The following is a 26,434-nucleotide window of genomic DNA, read 5'->3' on the forward strand; positions in this document are numbered from 1 at the left end:
ACATCTTCTTTACCCATTCTTCTGCTGAATTAGTGTTTTGTTTTGTTTAAAAATATACCCAGGAGCAGAATTGCTGGGGCACATGGTGGTTCTATTTTTAGTTTTTTTGAGAACCTGCCATACTGTTTTCCACAGTGGCTGCATCAGTTTACATCCCCACCAGCTGTGTACAAGGATTTCCCTTCCTCCAGTCCTCACCGTTGTTTGTTATTTGTGTTCTTTCTGATGATAGCCATTCTGACATGTCTCTGATGGTATTTCATTGTCGTTTTAATTTGCATTTCTCTGGTGATTAGCAATGTTGAGCATATTTTCATGTGCTTGCTGGCAATCTACATTTCTTCTTTGTAAAAATGTCTGTTTAGTTCTGCTCCATTTTAAAATCAGGTTGTTTGTATTTTTGATGTCAAGTTGAATGAACTGTTTATATATGTTGGATATTAACCCCTTCTTAGTTATATCATTTGTAAAATTTTTCTTACATTTAACAGTACCATTTGTGCAAAAGCTTTTCAGTTTAATTAGGTCCCATTCATTTATTTTTGCTTTTTATTTCCTTTGTTTTGGAAGAAGGATCCAAAAAAAATTGCTGTGAAGTATGTCAAACAGTGTTCTGCCTGTGTTTTCCTCTAGGAATTTTATGGTATCCAGTCTTACATTTAGGATTTAATCCATTTTGAATATTACTGCATATGGTATAAGAGAATGTTCTAATTGCATTCTTTTTCATGTAGCTGTCCAGTTTTCATAGCACACTTATGGAAGAGACTCTCTTTTCTCCACTGTGTATTCTTAGCTCCTTTGTCATAGATTAATTTGCCTTTAGTGTGTGGGTTTATTTCTGGGAAGACAGCTTTTAAAAATACTGTGAGCCTTGAGTTTTCTGGAATCACCAACCCTTTTGAACATCTTTGAGAGTTATAAATGTTGTCTCCAGAAAAATGCACATGCTCCCCAGAATTTATAACCTACTTGGTTGCATTTGTGCAGTAAGCAAAGGCAGTTACAAATTATATCTGGTGCGGAAGTGATAAAACTTCATATATTATATGAATTTGTTGCAGGAAGGGGGACCCCTTCCAGGGCCCAAGAGTGGGCCCTTGTCTAACACTTGGAAATGAATTGTCCAAGGAGACACACATACTGACAAACCAAAGATTTTATTGGAAAGGGGCACCTGGGCAGAGAGCAGTAGGGTAAGGGAACCCAGGAGAACTGCTCTGCCGCATGGCTTGCAGTCTCAGGTTTTATGGTGATAGGGTTATTTTCCATGTTGTCTTGACCAATCATTCTGACTCAGAGCCCTTCCTAGAGGTGCATACATTATTCAGCCAAGAGGATGCCAGCAAGAAGGATTATGGGAGGTAGTGTCTCCTTTCGACCTTTCCCAAAGTCTTTTGGTTGGTGGTGGCTTATTCCTTCTGTGTTCCTTACTGGGACCGCCTGTCCTAAAACAACTCATGCAAATAGTTACTGTGGTGCCTGGCCAGGGTAGGCGGTCAGTTAGTGTGCTTCCCCTAACAAATTCAGATTATACTGTTGACATTTTACACAGGTGATACACAGCTACATTTACTAGTTTAAGTTATTTGTAAAAGACTACAAATACGTTGTTAAATCTGCCAGTAATAGGAGTTAATCAGTATTATTATCAACTGAGAAAATTGCTGTGTTATTATGCATGATTTTGGAAGGAGATAAAAGAATACAGTGCTGTTGGATTACATAAAATCAACTTAGTCGCTGGCCTTTAGAAAAATCAGCATTTTGTTAAATGACTATTTTTTTAACTTTAAATTGCTAAATAATATTTTTAAAAACTGCTGTGAGGTTAAGAAGTAGTTTTGTGTGTGTACATATGTATTTGTGTTTTTTAAATTTTTTTCATAGAAACTGGCCCCTGCTGTGGCACATTGTAGTTCTGACTAGTTTAGACTACCTAGAAGGCCAAGTTTGCATTCCCTCATAGGGCTACACTAGGTCAGAAGAAAAGACACTGAGAATTGAACTGAGAGTTGAGCTTACAAGTCTGGACTCCAGCCTTTAATATAGCTCAAATATTTAATTTTACATAAAGCGATGACTAAATCAGAGCACTTTTAGTTTTACATATAGGTGAGTTTTAAGTTATATTTTATTCTTTTAGCCACACCACTTGGCTTGCAGGATCTTAGCTCCCCAACCAGGGATTGAACCCAGGTCATGGAAGTGACAAATGCCGAGCTCTAACCATTTGGCCACTAAGGAATTCCCGCTGTGACATTTCTTAAATTGTAGTTCTGAGAGTCAGGATGTCTCTGGTCAGAGGATCATAAACCAAGTGGTCAGGGGTGTCTGTATTTATTGTGCCATCAAGAAACAGCATGAGTTTACGTGTTTGTGACACTGTTGATGGACTATCACTTCTTTCTAGGTTTTTTGTTGGTTTTTGGTTTTCATATAATTTAAAATGTGCTCATGAATTGCTTTTTTATTTTCACGTTTTAATTTACTATCTTTTTAACGGAAGAAAATCAAACAGTTTAACATGTATACATGAGAGAGACCCAGAAAAACTAAGTCACCAAAATGGTTGAAATACCATTCTGAGCTAAAGATAAAAGAGCATGTTGAGAATGGGAAATTAGAAGTGGTCAAGCAGGAGATGGCAAGAGTGAACATTGACATTTTAGGAATCAGTGAACTAAAATGGACCAGAACTGGCAAATTTAATACAGATGACCATTATATCTACTATTGTGGGCAAGAATCCCTTAGAAGAAATGGAGTAGCCCTCATAGTCAACAAAAGAGTCCTAAATGCAGTACTTGGTTGCAGTCTCAAAAATGACAGAATGAGCTCTTCGTTTCCAAGGCAAACTGTTCAGTAACACAGTAATCCAAGTCTGTGACCCGGCCAGTAATGCTGAAGAAGCTGAAGTTCAAGGGTTCTATGAAGACCTACAAAACCTTCTAAAACTAACACCCAAAAAAGGTATCCTTTCATTATGAAGTGAAGTGAAGTTGCTCAGTTGTGTCTGACTCTTTGTGACCCCAAGGACTGTAGACTACCATGCCCCTCTATCCATGGGATTTTCCAGGCAAGAGTACTGGAGTGGGGTGCCATTGCCTTCTCCAGAGGATCTTCCCAACCCAGGGATTGAACCTGAGTCTCCTGCATTGGAGGCAGACGCTTTACCATCTGAGCTGCCAGGGAAGTCTCCTTTTCATTATAGGGGATTGGAATGCAAAAGTAGGAAGTTCAAGAGATACCTGGAGTAACAGGCAGATTTGGCCTTGGGGTACAGAATGAAGCAGGGCAAAGGCTAACAGAGTTTTGCCAAGAGAACACACAGGTCATAGCAAACACCTTCCAACAACACAAGAGAAGACTCTACACATGGACATCACCAGATGGTCAATACTGAAGTCAGATTGATTATATTCTTTGCAGCCAAAGATGGAGAAGCTCTATATAATCAACAAAAATAAGACCAGGAGCTGACTGTGGCTTAGATCATGAACTCCTTATTGCCAAATTCAGACTTAAATTGAAGAAAGTAGGGAAAACCACCAGACCATTCAGGTATGACCTAAATCAAATCCCTTATGATTGTACAGTGGAAGTGACAAATAGATTCAAGGGATTAAATCTGATAGACAGTGCCTGAAGAACTGTGGATGGAGGTTCGTGACATGTACAGGAGGCAGTAATCAAGACCATCCCAAGAAAAAGAAATGCAAAAAGGCAAAATGGTTGTCTGAAGAGGCCATACAAAATAGCTGAAAAAAGAGAAGCAAAAGGCAAAGGAGAAAAGAAAAGATATACTCATTTGAATGCAGAGTTTCAAATAATACAAGCAGAGATAAGAAACCCTTCCTCAGTGATCAATGCGAAGAAATAGAGAAAAACAATTGAATGGGAAAGACTAGAGATCTCAAGAAAACTAGAGATACCAAGGGAACATTTCATGCAAAGATGGGCACAATAAAGGACAGAAATGATATGGACCTAACAGAAGCAGAAGAGATGAAGAAGAGGTGGCAAGAATACACAGAAGAACTATACAAAAGAGATCTTCATGACCCAGATAACCATGATGGGTGTGATCACTCACCTAGAGCCAGACATCATGGAATGAGATGTCAAGTGGGCCTTATGACGCATCACTATGAACAAAGCTAGTGGAGGTGATGGAATTCCAGTTGAGCAATTTCAAATCCTAAAAGATGATTCTGTGAAAGTGCCACACTCAATATGCCAGAAAATTTGGAAAACTCAGCAGTGGCCACAGGACTGGAAAAGGTCAGTTTTCATTCCAATCCCAAAGAAGGGCAATGCCAAAGAATATACAAACTACCACACAATTGCACTCATTTCATACACTAGCAAATTAATGCTCAAAATTCTCCCAGCCAGGCTTCAACAGGACATGAACCGTGAACTTCCAGATGTTCAAGCTGGTTTCAGAAAAGGCAGAGGAACCAAAGATCAAATTGCTAATATTGGATCATCGAAAAGCACAAGAGTTCCAGAAGTTTATCTCCTTTGCTTCATTGACTATGCCAAAGCCTTTGGCTGTGTGGATCACAATAAACTGTGGAAAATTCTTCAAGAGATGGGAATACCAGACCACCTTACCTGCCTCCTGAGAAATCTGTATGCAGGTCATAAAGCAACAGTTAGACTGGACATGGAATAACAGACTGGTTCCAAATTGGGAAAGGAGTATAGCAAGGTTGTATATTGTCATCCTGCTATTTAACTTTTATGCAGAGTACATCTTGTGAAATGCTGGGCTGGATGAAGCACAAGTTGGAATCAAGATTGCAGGGAGAAATGTCAATAACCTCAGATATGCAGATGATACCACCCTTATGGCAGAAAGTGAGGAGGAACTAAAGAGCCTCTTGATGAAAGTGAAAGAGGAAAGTGAAAAAATTGTCTTAAAACTCAACACTCAAAGAGCTAAGATGATGGCATCCAGTCCCATCACCTCATGGCAAATATATGGGGAAACAATGGAAACAGTGACAGACTTTATTTTCTTGGTCTCCAAAATCACTGCAGATGGTGACTGCAGCCATGAAATTAAAAGATGCTTGCTCCTTGGGAAAAAAGCTATGACCAACCTAGACAGCATATTAAAAAGCAGAGACATTACTTGGCCGACAAAGGTCTGTCTGGTCAAAGCTATGGTTTTTCCCATAGTCATGTATGAATGTGAGAGTTTAACCATAAAGAAAACTGAGCACCGAAGAATTGATGCTTTTGAACTGTGGTGTTGGAGAAGACTCTTGAGAGTCCCTCGGACTGCAAGGAGATCCAACCAGTCAATCCTAAAGGAAATCCATTTTGAATATTCATTGGAAAGACTGATGCAGAAACTGAAACTCCAATATTTTGGCCACCTGATTTGAAGAAGTGACTCATTGGAAAAGACCCTGATGCTGGGAAAGATTGAAGGCGGGAGAAGGGGATGACGGAAGATGAGATGGTTGGATGTGATCACTGATTCAATGGACATGAGTTTGAGCAAGGTCTGGGAGTCAGTGATGTACAGGGGAGCCTGGCATGCTACAGTCCGCAGGGTTGCAAAGAGTTGGACACAACTGAGCGACTGAACTGATTGACTGACTTGATACCAGTGGTTCAAGGACGGGGTTGCTGGTAAAGATCAGGGTGTATGCAGAGCATGTACTCCTTTGTTCTCACCTCAGGTGGTCTCCTGACGAGGTTCTGTGGTTCTCAAAGAGGTTTTCAAACTGTGACCTTCTCTGGAAAGAAGAATGATTCATCAAGTAGTTAACATGTTCCATTTGTTGGGTGTTTCAGTTCTGCCAAAGACTTCAAAGATATTTTATGTGTATCCTTTGAGATGGATCCAGGATCCTGCCCCACCCCCCCACCCCCATCCCACTGCTCTGCAGTGGAAGCAAGGCCTCTTAACCCTGACCACCAGGGAAGTCCCTGTGATGCTGAGCAAGGCCTCATAGGGCACCTGGACATGGAGCCCATTTTGTCCCCCATTTCTTATAAGCAAGACTCCAGCCTCCATGACTTTCAGTTCCAAACTACAGAGCAGTTGCTAATCAAGGGAAGAACAGCAAGGAAACCACCTGAGGTGAGATTAAAGGACCAGAGAGGCTCATCAAGATTAGGAGACTAGACCACCTGAGACCCTGCACACACCCTAATCTTGTCAGCAACCCCACCTTTTGAAACTTTGCAGAAGAAGGAATATAAGACTGTTAATGTCTTCATTAAAAGTTAGAACTGGACATGAAACAACAGACTGGTTACAAATAGGAAAAGGAGTACGTCAAGGCTGTATACTGTCATCCTGCTTATTTAACCTACATGCAGAGTACATCATGAGAAACGCTAGGCTGGAAAAAGCACAAGCTGGAATCAAGATTGCAGGGAGAAATGTCAATAATCTCAGATATGTAGGTGACACCACCCTTATGGCAGAAAGTGAAGAGGAACTAAAAAGCCTCTTGATGAAAGTGAAAGAGGAGAGTGAAAAAGTTGGCTTAAAGCTCAACATTCAGAAAACGAAGATCATGGCATCTGGTCCCATCAACTCATGGCAAATAGATAGGGAAACAGTGGAAACAGTGTCAGACTTTATTTTTGGGGCTCCAAAATCACTGCAGATGGTGATTGCAGCCATGAAATTAAAAGACGCTTCCTCCTTGGAAGAAAAGTTATGACCAACCTAGATAGCATATTCAAAAGCAGAGACATTACTTTGCCAACAAAGGTCCGTCTAGTCAAGGCTATGGTTTTTCCAATGGTCATGTATGGATGTGGGAGTTGGACTGTGAAGAAAGCTGAGTGCAGAAGAATTGATGCGTTTGAACTGTGGTGTTGGAGAAGACTCTTGAGAGTCCCTTGGACTGCAAGGAGATCCAACCAGTCCATTCTGAAGGAGATCAGCCCTGGGTGTTCTTTGGAAGGAATGATGCTAAAGCTGAAACTCCAATACTTTGGTCACCCCATGCGAAGAGTTGACACATTGGAAAAGACTCTGATGCTGGGCGGGATTGGAGGCAGGAGGAAAAGGGGACGACAGGCTGAGATGGCTGGATGGCATCACCGACTTGATGGAAGTGAGTTTGAGTGCACTCTGGGAGTTGGTGATGGACAGGGAGGCCTGGTGTGCTGTGATTCATGGGGTTGCAGAGTCGGACACGACTGAGCGACTGAACTGAACTGAATGCCTTGATCCTTATCATATACTCTATCATATACTATAAAACCTTTCCCTACTCACCAGGGATGGAGAGGGGGTGGAGTTCTTGAGAGGCACTAGCCTACTGTGTTCCCCTTTTGCCTGGCAAAGTAGTGAAGTCACTGTTTCTGTTGCAGGAAGGGGGACCCCTTCCAGGACCCAAAAGTGGACTCTTGTCTAACACTCAGAAATGAATTGTCCGAGGAGACACATGTGCTGACAAAGCAAGAGATTTTACTGGGAAAAGGCATCCAGGTGGAGAGCAGTAGGGTAAGGGAACCCAGGAGAACTGCTCTGCCAGGTGGCTGGCAGTCTCGTGGTTGGTTTTATGGTGATGGGATTAGTTTCTGGGTTGTCTTTGGCCAATCATTCTAATTCAGAGGCTTTCCTGGTGGCAAGCATGGCTAAGCCAAGATGGATGCTAGCGAGAGGGATTCTGGGAAGTGGACGGACACGGGGTGTCTCCTTTTGACCTTTCCCGAACTCTTCTGGTTGGTGGTAGCTTATTAGTTCTGTATTCCTTACCAGGATCTCCTGTCATAAAACAGCTCATGCGAATGGTTACTAAAGGGCCTGCCCAGGGTGGGTGATTTCAGTCAGTGTGGTTCCCCTAATGTTTCTCCTCCGTAACTGTCTCTATTTCTGGTGCATAGAGAGCCAAGATTTTGGCAACACCTGCACTGTGGTTTTTTGGCTGCTCCTCCCTAGTCTCTCCATCCCCTCCCTTACCTATTAGCAGGTGTTTGAATCTGCCCTTTGGGACTCAACAAAGGTCATGAAGGCTGGAGTCTGTTCTCTACAAACAGTGCCCAGGAGCCTTACACGGTCCTGCCTGGTTTCAGTCACATGGCCTTCCCTGTCTGTATCCTGTGACTCTCAGTCTGGAAGCGTCTCAACCTCAGGCAGTTTCTAGGGTGATGAGTGTCTGATGGATCTCTTCTCCCTGGAGATAGGAGGAGGAAGCTGTCGTAAGGGAAGATTTATACCCTTCCTTCAGGCAAGGGGCTTCCCTGGTGGCTCTGATGGTAAAGAATCTGCCTGCAATGCAGGAGACCTGGGTTTGATCCCTAGGTCAGGAAGATCTTGTAAAGAAGGGAATGGCCACCCACTCCAGTACTCACATTCTTGCCTGGAGAATCCCATGGACAGAGGAGTCTGGTGGGCTACAGTTCATGGGATCGCAAAGAGTCGGACATTACTGAGCGAGTAACAGTTTCTTTCACTTAGGCAAAAGGGGGAAGGAAGAGACCTTTTCTTGCATCTGCTGTTTCTTAGTTGCCTTCAATTCAAAATAATCCTTACGTTAAAGTGAGATACTCTGATCCCCTTCATAGTTGTCTGTGAGTGAAGTCGCTCAATCGTGTCCGACTCTTTGTGACCCCATAGGCTGTAGCCTATCAGGCTCCTCCGTCCATGGGATTTTCCAGGCAAGAGTGCTGGAGTGGATTGCCATTTCCTTCTCCAGGGGATCTTCCCGACCCAGGGATTGAACCCAGGTCTCCCGCATTGGAGGCAGACGCTTTACTGTCTGAGCCACCAGGGATCTTATCATTAATGATTAACACAGTTTGTTTTTTGTTTAAAAACTCCTTCCCAACCTTGAAGTCATGAAGGTGTTCTTTTATAGTTTCTTCAACAGTTCCTGTTTTATCTTTCATATTTAAGTCTCTGTTCCATTTGGAATTATATTTTTATGTATGGTGAGGGACAAAGATTCAATTTCATCTTTATTCATAAGAACCACTAGTTATCTCAGCCTGTTTTGTTGAATAAGTATTTCATCAGTGATCTGAATGACATCTCTGTCACATGCTGAGTATTCATATATGTGTGTATGTGTTTCTGAGTTCTCTGTTATAGTCCATTGGTCCCTATACCAAATCTACATAATTTTAATGTAACAGCTTTGTTTGAATTTGTGCCCCAAAACCAATTCTAAAAATTCAGCTTGTCCATGAAAGTTTTTTAAAGGGAGAATCATTTGAGGAGGGGGTCAGAGTCTTTGGGCTTCCCTGGTGGCTTATATGGTAAAGAATCTGCCTGCAATGTGGGAGACCTGGGTTCAGTCCCTGGGTTGGAAAGATCCCCTGGAGAAGGGAAAGGCTACCCACTCCAGTATTCTTGCCTGGAGAATTCCATGGACAGAGGAGCCTGGAGGGCTACAGTCCATGCGTTCGCAAAGAGTCGGACATGACTGAGACTTTCAGAGTCTATCATCTTCCACTGTTTGCAGACTTTCTTCTGGTTGGTTGGTGGTTAGGTACCAAGGTGGCATTCCAGGAAGCGTGTGCTCAGCCCAAAGTTAGCATCCTCCATGTGGGTGGGGCCCTTAGTTCCTACAGAAGAACTCAAAGTTATTGTTATATATAATGTATATTCCTTGAGAAGGAACCAGGACACTGCACTATTGGTTTTTTGACTGTTTCTCCTTTGTTACTGTATTCCCTCCCTTCTCTGGTTAGCAGGTGTTTGAATCTGCCCTTCAGAACTCAGAGAAGGTCAAGGAAACTGAATGAAGTTTATTTCTTACAAACAAGCAATGGGGGAAACGGAACAAATTTATACCCGGGAGACCCCATAGGGTCCTGCTCTGTTTCGGTCCCCCCTTTTCTTTGATGCTCCTCAATCCTGAGAAGAACAGGTATGGAACAAGAAAAGGAATAACATTTTGAATAGAGAGGTAAATCCTAAACTCGGCAAAGGAACTAAATTTTCGGGGAATTCAGTTTCACTTCTTGCTAATGTTTAGCAACGCAATTGAGTTTGAGATATTGAACTCACATTGAGCCACCTCACTGTGTTCTCATTTATTATATATTGATGGTTTCTGTGTTTGTTTTTCTGTATACATTTGGGAATTTCTATGTGGACAAACATTGCATATGTATGTTTCTTTTTTAATCTTTTTACTTAAATCCTTTTCTTGTCTCACTCTGTTGGTTAAGTGCTCTGGTACAGTGTTGAACAAAAGCAGTCATAGTATCATTTTTCCTCATTCTAAAACTAATGCTTGTAATTTTATTTTTTACCCTTAAAAGTAATATTTGCTAATAATTTTTGGCATATACTTTTTTTCAGGTCAAGAAGCACCCTTCGATACTTATTTTTACTCTAGAATATTTTATATATTTTAATCATGAATGAATTTTGAATCTTATCAAATAACTTTTCCTCATGTTGTGAGAAGTTTATATGATTTTTCTCCTTTAGTATGTTAATGTGATAAAGTGTATGCATAGACTTTCTAATGTTAAACCATTCTTGTATAAACCCAACTTGGTCATTAAAAATTCCATTATGACATTTATATTCAAAGTGGTTTTCTTGATGACAACATAGGAGAGTTATGTTTTTTGGTCCACTCTGACACTCTTGTGAATTTCATTTGCTAATATTTTGTGTAGGATGTATGTATCTATGGGCAAAAGTAGCCTCTTATCTTTCTTATACTGTCTTTGAATAGCTTTAGAATCTCAATTATATCAAGAATATTGCCCTTTTTTTTTCATACCCAGGAAGAATTTATATAAGATAGGAATAATGTTATTTCTTTAAAGTCTGGTAGATTATATGTCTTGACTCAGGTGTATATGTATGTGTGTTTATTTGTCAATTCAATTATTTTTTAAAATAGAACTATTCAGGCTTCCTATTTCTTGAATTAGTTTTAGGTTAAACTTTTGTCAATATTTTCATTGTGTGTATTTCCTAATTAAATGGCATAAGATTGTTCATCTTCTGATGTGTTTGTTTACCTCCTTTATTCTTTTTCTTGATCCATCTTGCCAGAGGTTGTCACTTTTAATAGTATTTATAAATATCCAACTTTTGGCTTTTAAAAAATCCTTTTGATTGTACCTTTGGTTTTTAGTTTCTTTTTTCTTTATCGTTTTTTTCCTTTTACTTTCTATGGACTTATCTCATTGTGTTTTCCTAACTTCTTTAGCTAGATGCCTGTCTCATCAACTTTTACCCACTCTTACTTTCTAATAAACAATTGAAAGTATATATTCCCCTCTAAGAATTGCTTTAACTTTACACGCAAATATTTTCAATACTATTGTTTGTTTAAATTTTTTATTGGTAGATAAACATCAGTTTTATTTTTTCTTTTAAATTCCCAAAACAAGGTCTAGCCAAGTTTATTGTTTAGTGGACTTTTTCTTTTTTTCAAGAGATGAAAAGTGAGATTCAAAGTGTATACTACTGGTTACAACTGATATAATAGCTTGAAAAAATGATAATACAGAAGTATGAATATAATACAAAAAGATGAGATTTTAAAACTGTACTGTAGGAATATAATTATAATGCTGCTGCTGCTAAGTCGCTTCAGTTGTGTCCAACTCTGTGCGACCCTATAGATGGCAGCCCAGCAGGCTCCCCCATTCCTGGGATTCTCCAGGCAAGAATACTGGAGTGGGTTGCCATTTCCTTCTCCAGTGCATGAAAGTGAAAAGTGAATGTGAAGTCGCTCAGTTGTATCCAGCTCCTTAGGAAGCATGTCCAGACAGATAACCAACACAAAGAAATGCCAACAGTAAGTACCTGTCCCCTCTTGTTACTCAATGAGGTGTCAAAGGTGAAATGACTAGGTTAACAACTTAAACTTTCTGCAAGGATTTGTAGTACTGCATCAGCCCAGTCCAGGCCTTAGGAACCATGAAACCTTCAAGAGATTTCTGGCCTTCTTAGGTAAAGTTTTTGCATTTGTGTTTTTAAGACTAAATTCAAAGTCCTCATGGTGCTCAGTGTCACAGTAATCCATCTGCCTCTTTTTCTTGTTATAAGCTGCAACTTGTAAGGGAACTATTTCCAAGATGATCAGACCAGGGGGTGTAGTCAACATTTGGGTGCCATGAGTCTGCTCATAAAGCTCCTTCCCTGTTTCTGGATGGGGCATGCCAGCAGAGTCTCATCCAACAATGTAAAAGTTGGCTCCCACAACCATCCGTGCTCTACAATGCCACTGGACCTCAGTTGGTTCAGCATAAATCATGGGACATGGGAAGGTGACCACCACTGTGGTCTCAAGATTCAAGACTCCTTCCTCCAGCAATGCAGCATGCTTCTTCATCCACCACCTCAAGAGGGACATCATCATCCCTTGTCCAGCCACCAAGAGGGTGAAGGAGAAGGACAGGACACCAGTAGCCCCTCTCTAGAAGTTGCCTATGGGTATCTTGCATTAATAGAGCATGGCCGTTGTGCACCAGGTTGTGTAATTGAAATGCAAAGACAGCATCTGCATTCATATCTTTAAACTTCTGCTATAGCTCAGTAGGAGTAACACGATACTGATCAAGACCATCATTCCAATAAATTCAGTCTAAGACTTGAGGATCTCCTTCACTCAGCCAGTCTCCTTGTTCCATAACCATCCTGATGTAAGGGTGGTTTTTGCATGTTTTTTCCCATTTCCTGGCACAGCGCTCCTCCTTCCTGTGCTCAAAAAAAACTGGATTTCTGGATTTCGAAGAATAGCCATGCAGAGGCCCTTGTATATCAGAGCAAACGCCGTGCAGCCATCTAGTCTCTTTTTTTGAGTAGCTGTCAGTACTTTAGGGTACTGACAAGTTAATGACAGCCTCATCCAGAAGATAATCGAAAGGAAGGTACTGCAAGTACCCCTTTTCTCTCATAAAGCCATTCAGTGGGGTTGCCCAGTCTTCTGCCAAAACCTGCACTCACTACATATCCACTTTATTAATTTTCAGTGCCAGTAAGGTTTCTGTATCTGTTTTTGTCAAATGAAGTTTATTTTCTGGCACATATAGTTCTTTCACTTCGTAAGAGGCATCCACAATATCCCATTTCTGTAGAAGCTCCATAACCTGCTAAACATAGTCATTTACATCACAGAAATCTGTTTTCAGCACCAATTCAGGGGCCTCTGGTTTTTCATATCAGAAAATATCAGAATCAATCCCAATGAAACCTTTAATTTCTCCAGCCTGTGTTTTTTTGTAGAGTCCCTTGACATCCTTCTGTTCACAAACATGCAAGGGAGCATCAACAAACACTTCAAAGAAAAATAAACTTGCACCCTCCTGAATGTGCCTTACATTGTTGCACTTCTCAGTATTGTTTTTCAGTTGCTCAGTCATGTCTGACTCTTTGCCACCCCATGGACTGCAGCACGCCAGGCTTCCCTGTCCTTCACCATTTTCCGGAGCCTGCTCAAACTCAAGTCCATTGATTTCAGTGATTCCATCCAACCGTCTTATTCTCTGTTGTCCCCTTCTTCTCCTGCCTTTAATCTTTCCCAGCATCAGGGTCTTTTCCAATGAGTCACTTCTTCGAACCAGGTGGCCCAAGTATTGGAACTTCAGCCTCAGCATCAGTCCTTCCAATAAATATTCGGGATTGATTTCCTTTAGGATTGGCTGGTTTGATCTCCTTGCTGTCCAAGGGACTCTGAAGAGTCTTCTCCAACACCACAGTTCAAAAGCATCAGTTCTTTGGTGCTCAGCCGCCTTTATGGTCCAACTCTCACATCCATACATGACTACTGGAAAAACCACAGCTTTGACTATATGGACCTTTGTCAGCAAAGTGATGTCTCTGCTTTTTAATGCACTGCCAGGGTCCAGCCCCGGTGGATCCAGGGTGATTCAAAGGTGTGGGGACAGCGTTGGCGTCTTTGGAAAAATACATATTTAATTACGGATATAGAGGGAGATTAGAAACGGATAGTGTAGTAGGAGATAATGTAGTAAAAGAGGCTGAATAACTTGGTCTACGTGGAATAGCATCCATGCTCCAGATGGGAATTCAGCCAGAAAAATGGGAGCAAGAAAGAAGCGACATGGGGGAATCAGTCTTTCCGGAAACTGATCTGATTTGTTTATTTTTGGGTTTGCTTATATACCTTTTGTTACATATAGGGATGGATACAGAGTCACGTGGGGGTCAGCAGTCCTGACCTTTATCAAAATCAGGTGCTTCACATAAATGTATAAAAAAAAGGTCTTAGGGATATTACATCATCATCTGGCCATGAGTGAGACCTGCTGACATTTTATGATCCTTTCTTTCTGATAACCAAAAAACTTATTTCTTCCAAAGGTGTTTTTTCTTAAACCAGGCACCACCCTCCAAATAAAGTTACATTCCTATAGGGTGAGGGTGTAGTGAGTTACAATCAAGAAAGGAATTTATTTAACCCAAGGTTAACATGATTAATCTTAAAGGTTAATACTTATTTCTCCTATATGCTTAAAGGTTAATGCTTATTTCTCCTATATGCTAGTTATATTCATTATAAGGGCAGGGAATATGGAGATTTAGCAGCAAACATCAGCCCAACAAATGAAAATCCTTTCACCAATGTTCCCCTTAAGATCTATTTAGTCTTAAGATAGTGATAAAGTTACATTTTTACATAGCAAGGACACAGTGATTTATAACAAAGTACAGTGATCTATTACAAAAGAGAAAATCCATTAACTCAAAAAGTCTAGTATTGCTAACCTTAAAACTACTATATTTCCTTTTCTATATTCCAAATACACTGATTAATATATTCCCAGGTGCCTAGGGATATGGAGGCCTGGCGGCAATCATTGACTCAACAAGAAGAAAAAGCCCTATGCTAATTAAGACTCTCAAAATACTCCAAAACTCTCTGTGCTGTTTATGGTTGAAAGGTAGTAAACAATCATGTGCTTAGTGGCAGGAGTATGGATAATCCTGTCACACAAGCTAGTCTGTCAGCAGAGAGGTTTGACCTGAGACAACCTTGTCCCACCCAGAGCAGGGAATTAGCAGCAATTATTGACACAACAAATGAAAAACCCTTCACCAATATAATTCCTAGCCAACCCACTATACTAATAATTTCCAACTCCCCAAAAGAATTTGCCTTTAGTAAGTCTAAAACATCTCATGCCTCTCAGATTGGGAGGCTGTAAGCAATCACATGTGGCTGGACGAACCTATACAGGTGGGCTAGATAACCTTCAGAGGAGTCCGTAAGCTGAAACACTCTTGTCACACCCAGGAATTTTTATTGCCTTGGAGCTGCACGTTTATTACTTCTCCGAGAGAAACAGTTATGGGGGAGAGCATAAAACAGACTGGTTTTGGGGTAGATGCTCGGGAACAGGGGGTTTCCTGAGGCTTGATCGCGCCTTTGCGTATGCCAAGCCTCCTTCCTCATGACCTTTGCCATGGGCGGAGTTCCTCACACTGGCCCCCGGCAATACACTGTCTAAATTTCATAGCTTTTCTTCCAAGGAACAAGTGTCTTTTAACTTCATGGCTACAGTCACCATCTGCAGTGAATTTGGAGACCAAGAAAATTAAGTCTGTCATTGTTTCCAGTATTTCCCCATCTATTTGCCATGAAGTGATGGGACCACATGCCATGATCTTAGTTTTTTGAATGCTGAGTTTTAAGCCAGCTTTTTCACTCTCTTCTTTCACCTTCATACAGGGGCTCTTTAGTTTCTCTCTGCTTTCTGCCATAAGGGTGGTGTCATCTGCATATCTGAGGTTATTGATATTTCTCCTAGCAATTTTGATCCCAGCTTGTGCTTCATTCATCCTTGCATTTTGCATGATATACTCTGCATATACGTTAAATAAGCGGGGAGACAGTATACAGCCTTTACGTACTCCTTTCCCAATTTGGAACCAGTCCATTGTTCCATGTCCAGGTCTAACTGTTGCTTCATGACCTGCATACAGGTTTCTCAGGAGGCAGGTAACATGATCTGGTATTCTCATCTCTTTAAGAATTTTCCACAGTTTGTGTGATCCACACAGTCAAAGGCTTTAGCATAGTCAATAAAGCAAAAGTATAAGGTGATATAAAATTTGTGATACACACTAAGCCAGCATCTGCAAACAGCTTAGCTATTTCCACCATGCATAGAACATTCTCTTCTCTGTCTTCAGGACCAAAGCCAAGATTTTTATTGAAACTGATGAATGTCGTCACCATCCAAAGTGTAGCATGAAAAAATATGGCAAACCAAGTACTCTTCTAAAGCCATGCTTACATGCTTTCCTGCTCCAGATAAGCCTGTTAGCCATACTGTGTAACCACAAAAGCCACCCGTGGTCCCCACTACTTGATCTTCCTTGTTCCTGGTGACATGGTGACCTTGATAGGTAATATTAGTTGCTCTCTGCATCCCCCAGTTCTGTGCGTTATTGCTCAGTTTAACTTTCTTGCACAGGCTACTGAGGCCCTTTATGGCTGCACAGTGTGTGGGTGAGGGGTTCTCCTATTTTTTTCCTTTTTTTGGGGGCTGCAACAGATCTTAGTTTAGGCGTGGGGGCTTCTGTCTAATTGTGGCTTTTGGACTTAGTTGCCCCACAGCATGTGGGATCTTAGTTCCCCAACCAAGGATCAAATCCACATCCCCTGCATTGCAAGGTAGATTTTAACCACTGAACCACCAGGGAAGTCCCTTCAATACCACTCTCTGGACCACAGTTGGGATTTCTGGTATAAATTGATTTATGGCAGGAAAATGAAAAATTTTGAGCACTTACTAAGTATAAGCCACTATGGTAATCACCCTAAGATATGAAAATCTACAGGAAAGTAAATCTGTTGTATACTTCTGTTGTGACTCATTTCCTTGAAGTTCTGCAGTCCTGTTTTCTTTGTTATAAGGATGTTTAAGCCAATAGGAATAAGACAATGTCAATAGTAAGCAAGGAAGCAAAGTGACCCAAACCTATGAAACAATGAAGAGAAACAGTCTCAGCCCCCAATATATACTTGAATACCAAGGATTATTATTCTTGCCTGGGAAATCCCATGGACAGTGGAGTCTGGCGGGCTATAGTCCATAAGGTCACAGAAGAGCTGGACACAATTTAGCAACTAAACAACAAAAACAACTAAGGATTATATTGGGGTAAATGGCAGTTTTTAAAAAATATGCTTCTTATTTGTTCTGTACTGTATCCTGAAAGAGAAACCAAAAATTATAGTTTACTAGTAAAATGAAAAGGGAAAGTTCTTTGGCCAGAAGTTTTCTCAGTTCTTTGAACCATATGGTTTGGAAGCTTCTGAAGAGCAGCTTTTCATACTCTAACTCTATAATTTGTTCTAATCTTCCATGAATATGCACCTTGCCACCATTCATTTTCTTCTGTCCCATGATTTCAAGATCCATATATGGGTGGATATTGGATGGGTAACTAGGAACCTTTCTGTTATTGTTTCAATGACCAGGAAGTCATTAAAGTACTGTACTCAATATCGGAGAAGGCAATGGCACCCCACTCCAGTACTCTTGCCTGGAAAATCCCATGAGTGGAGGAGCCTGGTAGGCTGCAGTCCATAGGGTCGCTAGGAGTCGGACATGACTGAGTGACTTCACTTTCACTTTTCACTTTCATGCATTGGATAAGGAAATGGCAACCCACTCCAGTGTTCTTGCCTGGAGAATCCCAAGGATGGGGGAGCCTGGTGAGCTGCCGTCTATGGGGTCACACAGAGTCGGACACGACTGAGGTGACTTAGCAGCAGCAGCACTCAATATGCCAGCAAATTTGGAAAACTTAGTAGTGGCCACAGGACTGGAAAATGTCAGTTTTCATTCCAATCCCAAAGAAAGGCAATTGCCAAAGAATGTTCAAACTACCGCATAAATGCACTCATCCCACATGCTAGCAAAAGAAAGAAAAGAAAGTGAAGTCGCTCAGTTGTGTCTGATTCTTTGTGACCCCATGGGCTGTAGCCTACCAGGTTCCTTTGTCCATGGGATTTTCCAGGCAAGAATACTGGACTGTGTTGCCATTTCCTTCTCCAGGAGATCTTCTCGACCCAGGGATTGAACCCAGGTTTCCTCCATTGTAGGCAGACGCTTTACCATCTGAGCCACCAGGGAAGCTCAATAATGCTCAAAATTCTCCAAGCAAGGCTTCAATAGTACGTGAACCAAGAACTTCCAGATGTTCACTCTGGATTTAGAAAAGGCAGAGGAATCAGAGATGAAATTGCCAACATCTGTTGGATCATCAAAAAAATAAGAGAATTGCAGAAAAATATCTATTTCTGCTTCATTGACTACACTAAAGCCTTTGTGTGGATCACAACAAACTGGAAAATTCTTCAAGAGATAGGAATACCAGATCATCTTAACCTGCCTCCTGAGAAATCTATATGCAGGTCAAGAAGCAACAGTTAGAACCGAACATAGAACAATGGACTGGTTCCAAATTGGGAAAGGAGAACATCAAAGCTGTATATTGTCACCTTTCTTATTTAACTTTCTTATTTAATCATGCAAAATGCTGGGCTGGAGAAAGCACGAGCTGGAATCAAGACTGCTGGAAGAAATATCAATAACCTCAGATGGCGATGACACCACGCTTACGGCAGAAAGCAGAGAGAAACTAAAGAGCTTCTTGATGAAGGAGAAAGAGGAGAGTGAAAAAGCTGGCTTAAAACTCAACATTCAAAAAACTAAGGCCATGGCATGTGGTCCCATCACTTCATGGCAAATAGATGGGGAAACAATAGAAACAGTGACAGACTTTATTTTCTTGGTCTCCAAATTCACTGCAGATGGTGACTGCAGCCATGAAATTAAAAGACGCTTCCTCCTTGGGAAAAAAGCTATGACTAACCTAGACAGCATATTAAAAAGCAAAGACATTACTTTACCGACAAAGGTCTCTGCAGTCAAAGCTATGGTTTTTCCAGTAGTCATATATGACTGTGAGAGTTGGACCATGAAGAAAGCTGAGTGCTGAAGAATTGATGCTTTTGAACTGTGATATTGGAGAAGATTCTTGAGAGTCCCTTGTGCAGCATGGAGATCAAACCAGTCAATCCTAAAGGAAATCAATCCTGAATATTCATTGGAAGGACTGATGCTGAAGCTGAAACTCCAATACTTTGGCCACCTGATTTGAAGAACTGACTCACTGGAAAAAACCCTGATGCTGGGAAAGATTGAAGGCAGGAGGAGAAGGGGACAGAGGGTAAGATGGTTGGATGGCATCACTGACTTGATGGACATGTGTTTGAGAAAGCTCTGGGAACTAGTGATGAACAGAGAAACATGGTGTTCTACAGTCCATGGGGTTGCAAAGAGTCAGAAATGAATGAGTGACTGAACTGATCAAGAAGAATGAAGGAGGATTACATTTATTTATATATCATGCATATTTTAAATTTTTTAATAAAAATTTTATGTGTTTAAAGTATGCAACATGATGATTTGATATACATATACATAATGAAATGGTTACTATAGTTGACCTAATTAACATATTACCTCATTACATAATTATTCTTTTTGTGTGGTGAGAGCACCTGGGATCTATTCTCAGTAAATTTCTGTATTCAATACTGTATTTTTAACAACAGTTATCATATGGCATATTACATCCTCTTAGTCATCTTACATGTCTGCAACTTTGTAACTTTTGACCAAACTCTTCATTTCCCCCACCTGACAGAGTCTACTCTCTGCTTTTATGTATCTTGACATTTTTAGATATCACATATCATTGAGATCATGCAGATTTTTTTCTTGTGTGCCTGGCTTATTTTGCTTAGTATAATATCCTCCGGGTTCATTCGTGTCATTGCAAATGGCAGATGTATTGGGTATATTTACATTAGGTCGAACTGCATGAGATAGTTAACCATTTTTAACCTGCAAAAACACCAATTTCATATGGCTCAATTGTGAGTATTTTGAGCTTGAGTGGAAGCAAATCTGTGGGATTGTCATGGAAACTCTCTTTTCTGCTAAGAGAAAAAAATGGGAGAAAGTTAAAGAACCACCATAAGTAATTGTATCACAGTTGGTAAACCTTAAAATTCAAGGCTGCTAATGAATGTTGAGCTTCTGATAAACCATTAGGATCTGATCAGGAGATAAGTTTTTTTTTTTTTTGTACTTTGAGTCTAAAGCAGGGAACTGGTGGTGTTTTGGTTGCTCAGCACACTGTTAATGGGCTTTGTTTTCTTTTAAACAAGCTGGGGGGAAAATGACTGATATGGGGAGTTGGGAGGGAGAGCAGAAAGAGTCAATATCACAAAGAACTAAGTACAATTCACTCATTCACTGTCAGGCAGTTTTAAGTGTCAAATGAAGAACATTTGAATAACTTCAAACTCTGACGTTCCAGAGCGCACTCTTATTATGTTGTGACGGCCATCTGTTCCCCAGAATAGTTTAGTTGTTAAATTGCAGTAGTAGTCTCATCTTCAGCTGTGTCATGGGGTTCCAGTATCTGATGGTTTTTTGCACTCCCCTTGTGTGTGTACTGTGCTGACTCACATTCTTGGAAATTATGAATCTGATTTTTGCTATAATGAGTAAATTATATCCTTGTCCTCCTTTTGCACTTCCCAGGTGGTGCTAGTGGTAAAGAACCCGCCTTCCAATGCAGGAGACAGTAAGAGATGTGGGTTTGATCCCTGGATCAGGAAGATCCCCTGGAGGAGGAAATAGTAACCCACTCCAGTAGTCTTGCTGAAGAATTCCCGTGGACAGAGGAGCCTGGCCGGCTATAGTCTATAGGGTTGCAAAGAGTCCAGCATGATTGAAGTGACTTAGCACACATCCTTCTTTTATATAATACTTAAATCTATTTCTTAAATTTGAAAATCAGGACCCAGAACTTTACAAGTTGGTCAATGAGGAAGGATATACTCATAATTTGAAAACAAGGTCAGAAAGTGGGATTCAGTGACATAGATGATGGTAGTTAGCAACATAAAATACACAAAACTGGCCATTGGTGGAAACAAAGCAGCCTAAGAACTTGGTTTTTAATGTATGTTAGCAGACAGACATATGCCTTGGCAAGTTACTTCATGTGACTATGTCACATGAAGTTTCAGGATCTGTAAAATGAAGACAGTATTAGTGCCTACCTCAGTAAAAAATTACTGTGAGGATTAGCGATAATCTGTGTACAAGGCTGCAAGATTTAGCAGATAAAAATTGCCCAGTGAAATTTCAATTACAGAAAAACAACCAATACTTTTCCATATAGGTATATTCCAAATATTGTATGAGATATATACATTCAGATTTAACTGGTGGCTTGTATTTTGTCTGCCAGCCCTCCCTGTGTAAATGTGCTCATTACAGTGCCTGCAGCAATTACATCAAAGCAATTTTCCATGTCTGCATTAAGGATATTGTCAAGGTAGGATGGCATCTCATAAGTCTTATCCAACAGGCTGAATTGTCACTAATAATGAGATAAGGTATTACGACTACCTGTTTACCTCTATCCCTTCCCAGTCGGTCAACTCCCAGAGGGTGATAACCATATTTTGTTCCCTTTTCTTACCCCTACCATATAACATCTACTTTAGTGTTCTGCTTGTGGCAGGGACAGGATAAATGTGTATTTGTAGAGAGAAATCCCTGCAAGAGCCAGGTTAAGAGGTTGGCCATGTGTTCAGCACTGGCTGGCTGGTCAATACAAATCTTCCCATCCAGTTAGTGAGAGGAACTGGGGGTATGAGGCTGGGTGTCAGGGTCTGTTGAGATCTTCCAGTTCACTTTACCTTGATTCTCTTTATCCCCAACAACTGATATGCTAAGGCTGTATCTCAGCTAGACTTTCCCCTTGGGAAGTGTCTGTGCTGGGCCACTCATGCAAGTATTCCACTCTTGGCTATAGCATTTCTCAAGACAATGGATGAACAGAAAACACCAGAGTTCTGTAGAATGGTTATGAACATTCTAAAGCAGATATCTTGGTTTTACTTCAGCAGCTGTTTCCCCTTTCTTTCCCTACCTTCTCCTCCTCTTTCTCTTTCTCCTCTTCCTCTCTTTCTCTCTCTCCCTTTCTCTGTCTTCCCCCTTTCTGTTTAAGAAAAAGGGATGGGCTAGGTGTTTCCAACTTATGCACACATGACTCCAGTATTCTCAGAGAACTTAGGAAGTAGATTTAGCATTTTCTCTCCTTGGAGCTGAGGAATTGCAAAGTGCTTTTTTTTTCTCTTTTCTTAACATGTGGAAATTAGATAACAGGCTTAATAAACATGATTATAAACTCAGCTCGCCTTACAAGCCTCACTCTTTTAAGGTTCAAAACCCTAAGTGAAAGAAGCTGAATGATTTAACCCTGACCCAGGTGGCTACCTGAGACAGCTCCAACCTGAAGAACAGAAAGGACCTGAGGATGCAGTGCTTTGCATCAGTGAGGCCTTTTCTCATTCTTCTTAAAGATTTAGAACATAGGATTTCCCCCAGTGACCTTAGGTGTTTTCAGTATGGTCATCTGACTCATAGGTTGGAATGAACCTACCATTTGTAATTCAGACCTCTGGAATCCCTGTGGGTGCATAAGCCTGTGCCTGCACTTTCACCCTGGAAAGGGGTTGAGGGGTGCTTCCATCTGCTGTCTCTCCAGACGGTTTGCTGTGCAGAGACAGCCGAGCCCCAGAGCTTTACATCCCCAGAGCTCTGAGCTATCAGTCTTCCATTATATGGTCCCTATTGCTGGCATTACAGGAGAAGGATATAACAGAACAGTTAAGAAAGTTCTCAAGATTACCCAGTTTGTCACTGGCTGAGTTTTGGGGGCTTTATACAGAAAAATTATGAAGTAGAACTTCCCTACAATGTTCTGGGTTAACGCTTGTCTCAGTGCAGTTCAGTTCAGTCACTCAGTCGTGTCCGACTCTTTGCAGCACGCCAGGCCTCCCTGTCCATCACCAGCTCCCAGAGTTCACTCAGACTCACATCCATCGAGTCAGTGATGCCATCCAGCCATCTCATCCTCTGTCATCCCCTTCTCCTCCTGCCCCCAATCCCTCTCAGCGTCAGAGTCTTTTCCAATGAGTCAGCTCTTCGCATGAGGTGGCCAAAGTACTGGAGTTTCAGCTTTAGCATCATTCCTTCCAAAGAAATCCCAGGGCTGATCTCCTTCAGAATGGATTGGTTGGATCTCCTTGATGCAAAGGAGAAAAGGAAAGATACACCCATTTGAATGCAGAGTTCCAAAGAATAGCAAGGAGAGATAAAGTCTTCTTCAGTGATCAGTGCAAAGAAATAGAGGAAAACAATAGAATGGGTAAGACTAGACATCTCTTCAAGAAAATTAGAGATACCAGGGGAACATTTCATGCAAAGATGGGCACAATAAAGGACAGAAATGGTATGGACCTAACAGAAGCAGAAGAGAAGAAGAAGAAAGTGAAAAAGTGAAAGTGAAGTCGCTCAGTCGTGACTCTTTGTGACCCCATGGACACCAGCCTCCTCCGTCCATGGGATTTTCTAGGCAAGAGTACTGGAGTGGGTTGCCATTTCCTTCTCCAGACAATCTTCCTGACCCAGGGATCGAACCCAGGTCTCCCGCATTGTAGAAAGACACTTTACCGTCTGAGCCACTAGGGAAGTCCATAGATGAAGAAGAGGTGGCAAGAATACACAGAAGAACTATACAAAAGAGATCTTCATGACCCAGATAACCATGATTTTGTGATCACTTACCTAGAGCCAGACACCCTGGATTGCAAAGTCAAGTGGGCCTTAGGAAGCATCACTATGAACAAAGCTAGTGACGGTGATGGAATTTCAGTTGAGCTATTTTAAATCCTAAAAGATGATGCTGTGAAAGTGTTGCACTCAATATTCCAACAAATTTGGAAAACTTAGCAGTGGCCACAGGACTGGAAAAGGTCAGTTTTCATTCCTATCCCAAAGAAAGGCAATGCCAAAGAATGTTCAAACTACCATATAATTGCACTCACCTCACATGCTAGCAAAGATGCTCAAAATTCTCCAAGCCAGGCTTCAACAGTATGTGAACCGTGAACTTCAGAGGTTCAAGCTGGATTTAGGAAAGGCAAAGGAACAAGAGATCAAATTACCATATCTGTTGGATCATTGAAAAAGCAAGAGAATGCCAGAAAAACATTTACTTCTGCTTTACTGATTATGCCAAAGCCTTTGACTATGTGGATCACAATAAACTGTGGAAAATTCTTCAAGAGATGGGAATACCAGACCACCTGACCTGCCTCCTGAGAAATCTGAATGCAGGTCAAGAAGCAACAGTTAGAACTGAACATGAAACAACAGACTGGTTCCAAATCGGGAAAGGAGTACGTCAAGGTTGTGTATTGTCACCCTGTTTATTTAACTTAAATGCAAAGTGCATCATGAGAAATGCTGGGCTGGCTGGAATTAAGATTGCCAGGAGAGATACCAATAACCTCAGATACGCAGATGACACCACTCTTATGGCAGAAAGTGAAGAAGAACTAAAGAGCCTCTTCATGAAAGTAAAAGAGGAGAGTAAAAAAGTTGGCTTAAAACTCAACATTCAGAAAACAAAGAACATGGCACCCCGTCCCATCACTTCATGGAAACAGTGAGAGGTTTTATTTTGGGGGCTCCAAAATCACTGCAGATGGTGACTGCAGCCATGAAATTAAAAGACTCTTGTTCCTTGGAAGAAAAGCTATGACCAACATAGCATATTTAAAAGCAGAGACATTACTTTGCCAACAAAGGTCTGTCTAGTCAAAGCTATGCTTTTTCCAGTAATCATGTATGGATGTGAGAGTTGGACTATAAAGAGAGCTGAGCGCCAAAGAATTGATGCGTTTGAACTGTGGTGTTGGAGAAGACTCTTGAGAGTCCCTTGGACTGCAAGGAGATCCAACCAGTCCATCGTAAAGGAAATCAGTCCTGAATATTCTTTGGAAGGACTGATGCTGAAGCTGAAACTCCAATACTTTGGCCACCTGATGCAAAGAACTAACTCATTGGAAGAGACCCTGATGCTGGGGAAGATTGAAAGCAGGAGGAGAAGGAAACAACAGGGGATGAGATAGTTGGATGGCATCACCGACTTGATGGACATGAGTTTGAGCAAGCTCCGGGAGTTGGTGATGGACAGGGAAGCCTGACGTGCTGCAGTCCACGGGGTTGCAAAGAGTTGGACACGACTGAGTGGCTGAACTCAACTGAAGGGTATGCTGTCCAATATAGTAGCTACTTGTCACATGTGGTTATTTTCAATTATTTAAAATTAAAAATTCAGTTTCTCATTTGCACTTCCCACATTTCAGGTGCTCAGTAGCTGCATTTAACTAGTGGCTACCATTTGTGCAAGCGCAAACAGACTATTTCCATTACTGCTGAATGTTATGTTGGATGCACAGGTCTAAAGTGATCTATTGTTGGCACGTTATATGTTAACACAAGTTGTATCATTTGAATCACTCACTTGTTTGTGTGGATCACAAGATGTGGAAGATTGGAAGAGATGGGAAGATTCTTCAAGAGATGGGAATACTGGACCACCTGACCTGCCTCCTGAGAAATCTGTATGCAGGTCAAGAAGCAACAGTTAGAACTGGACACGGAACAACAGCCTGGTTCCAAGTCAGGAAAGGCGTACATCAAGGTTGTGTATTGTCACCCTACTTATTTAACTTACATGCAGAGCATATCATGAGAAATGCTGGGCTGGCTGGAATCAAGATTGCCTCAAAGATATTACCAAGAAAGGAGTGTAGGGACTTCCGCTGGTTGCGGGCCTAAGATCCCACATTTTGTATGACATGGCCAAAAAACAAACAAACTAGCAAGAAAGGAAGGTAATGCTCAGATCTTATCCAGCTGCTGCTGCTGCTGCTGAGTTGCTTCAGTCGTGTCCGACTCTGTGCGACCCCATAGACAGCAACCCACCAGGCTCCCCTGCCCCTGGGATTCTCCAGGCAAGAACACTGGAGTAGGTTGCCATTTCCTTCTCCAATGTATGAAAGTGAAAAGTGAAAGGGAAGTTGGCCGGTCGTGTCCGACTCTTAGCGACCCCATGGACTGCAGCCTGCCAGGCTCCTCCGAGGAAAGTGAGCTCCTCTGAGATATTCTAGATAGTTGCTCACATGTCTGTTGTTTACATGTTATTGTTTAGTAAATAGTACCTGTGTATATTCATTCAGTTATAGTCAGTGTGCATTTATTACATCCCTGTTGTGTTCCAGGTATAGTGTAGGTGCTGAGATACTGCAGTGTCCAGGAGGAACTACTGTCTAGAGGAGACAGGCCTAAGAACAGGTCATGGTAATGCAGCATGACATATTTTAATATGTGTGACGATGTGGAAGCTTTTATGGAAACAGGAAATAAACTTGCTGGGCCTGGAAGAGTTTGATAAAATATCACAGAGAAGGTGATTTTTGAGACTGGGGCTGAATCTCAGCCTCGGTGCACTGGTGCCAAATCGAATCTCAGAGACAGAGTTTGGGGGAAGTAGAAA

The 26,434-nt window shown here is 41.3% G+C and overlaps 1 pseudogene; it reads right to left on the reverse strand.

Moving 5' to 3' along the window:
- On the reverse strand, positions 11,821-16,371 carry LOC102180126 (annotated as a pseudogene).

This window comes from Capra hircus, chromosome 9 (assembly GCF_001704415.2).
Source record: "Capra hircus breed San Clemente chromosome 9, ASM170441v1, whole genome shotgun sequence".
NCBI classification, from domain to species: Eukaryota; Metazoa; Chordata; class Mammalia; order Artiodactyla; family Bovidae; genus Capra; species Capra hircus.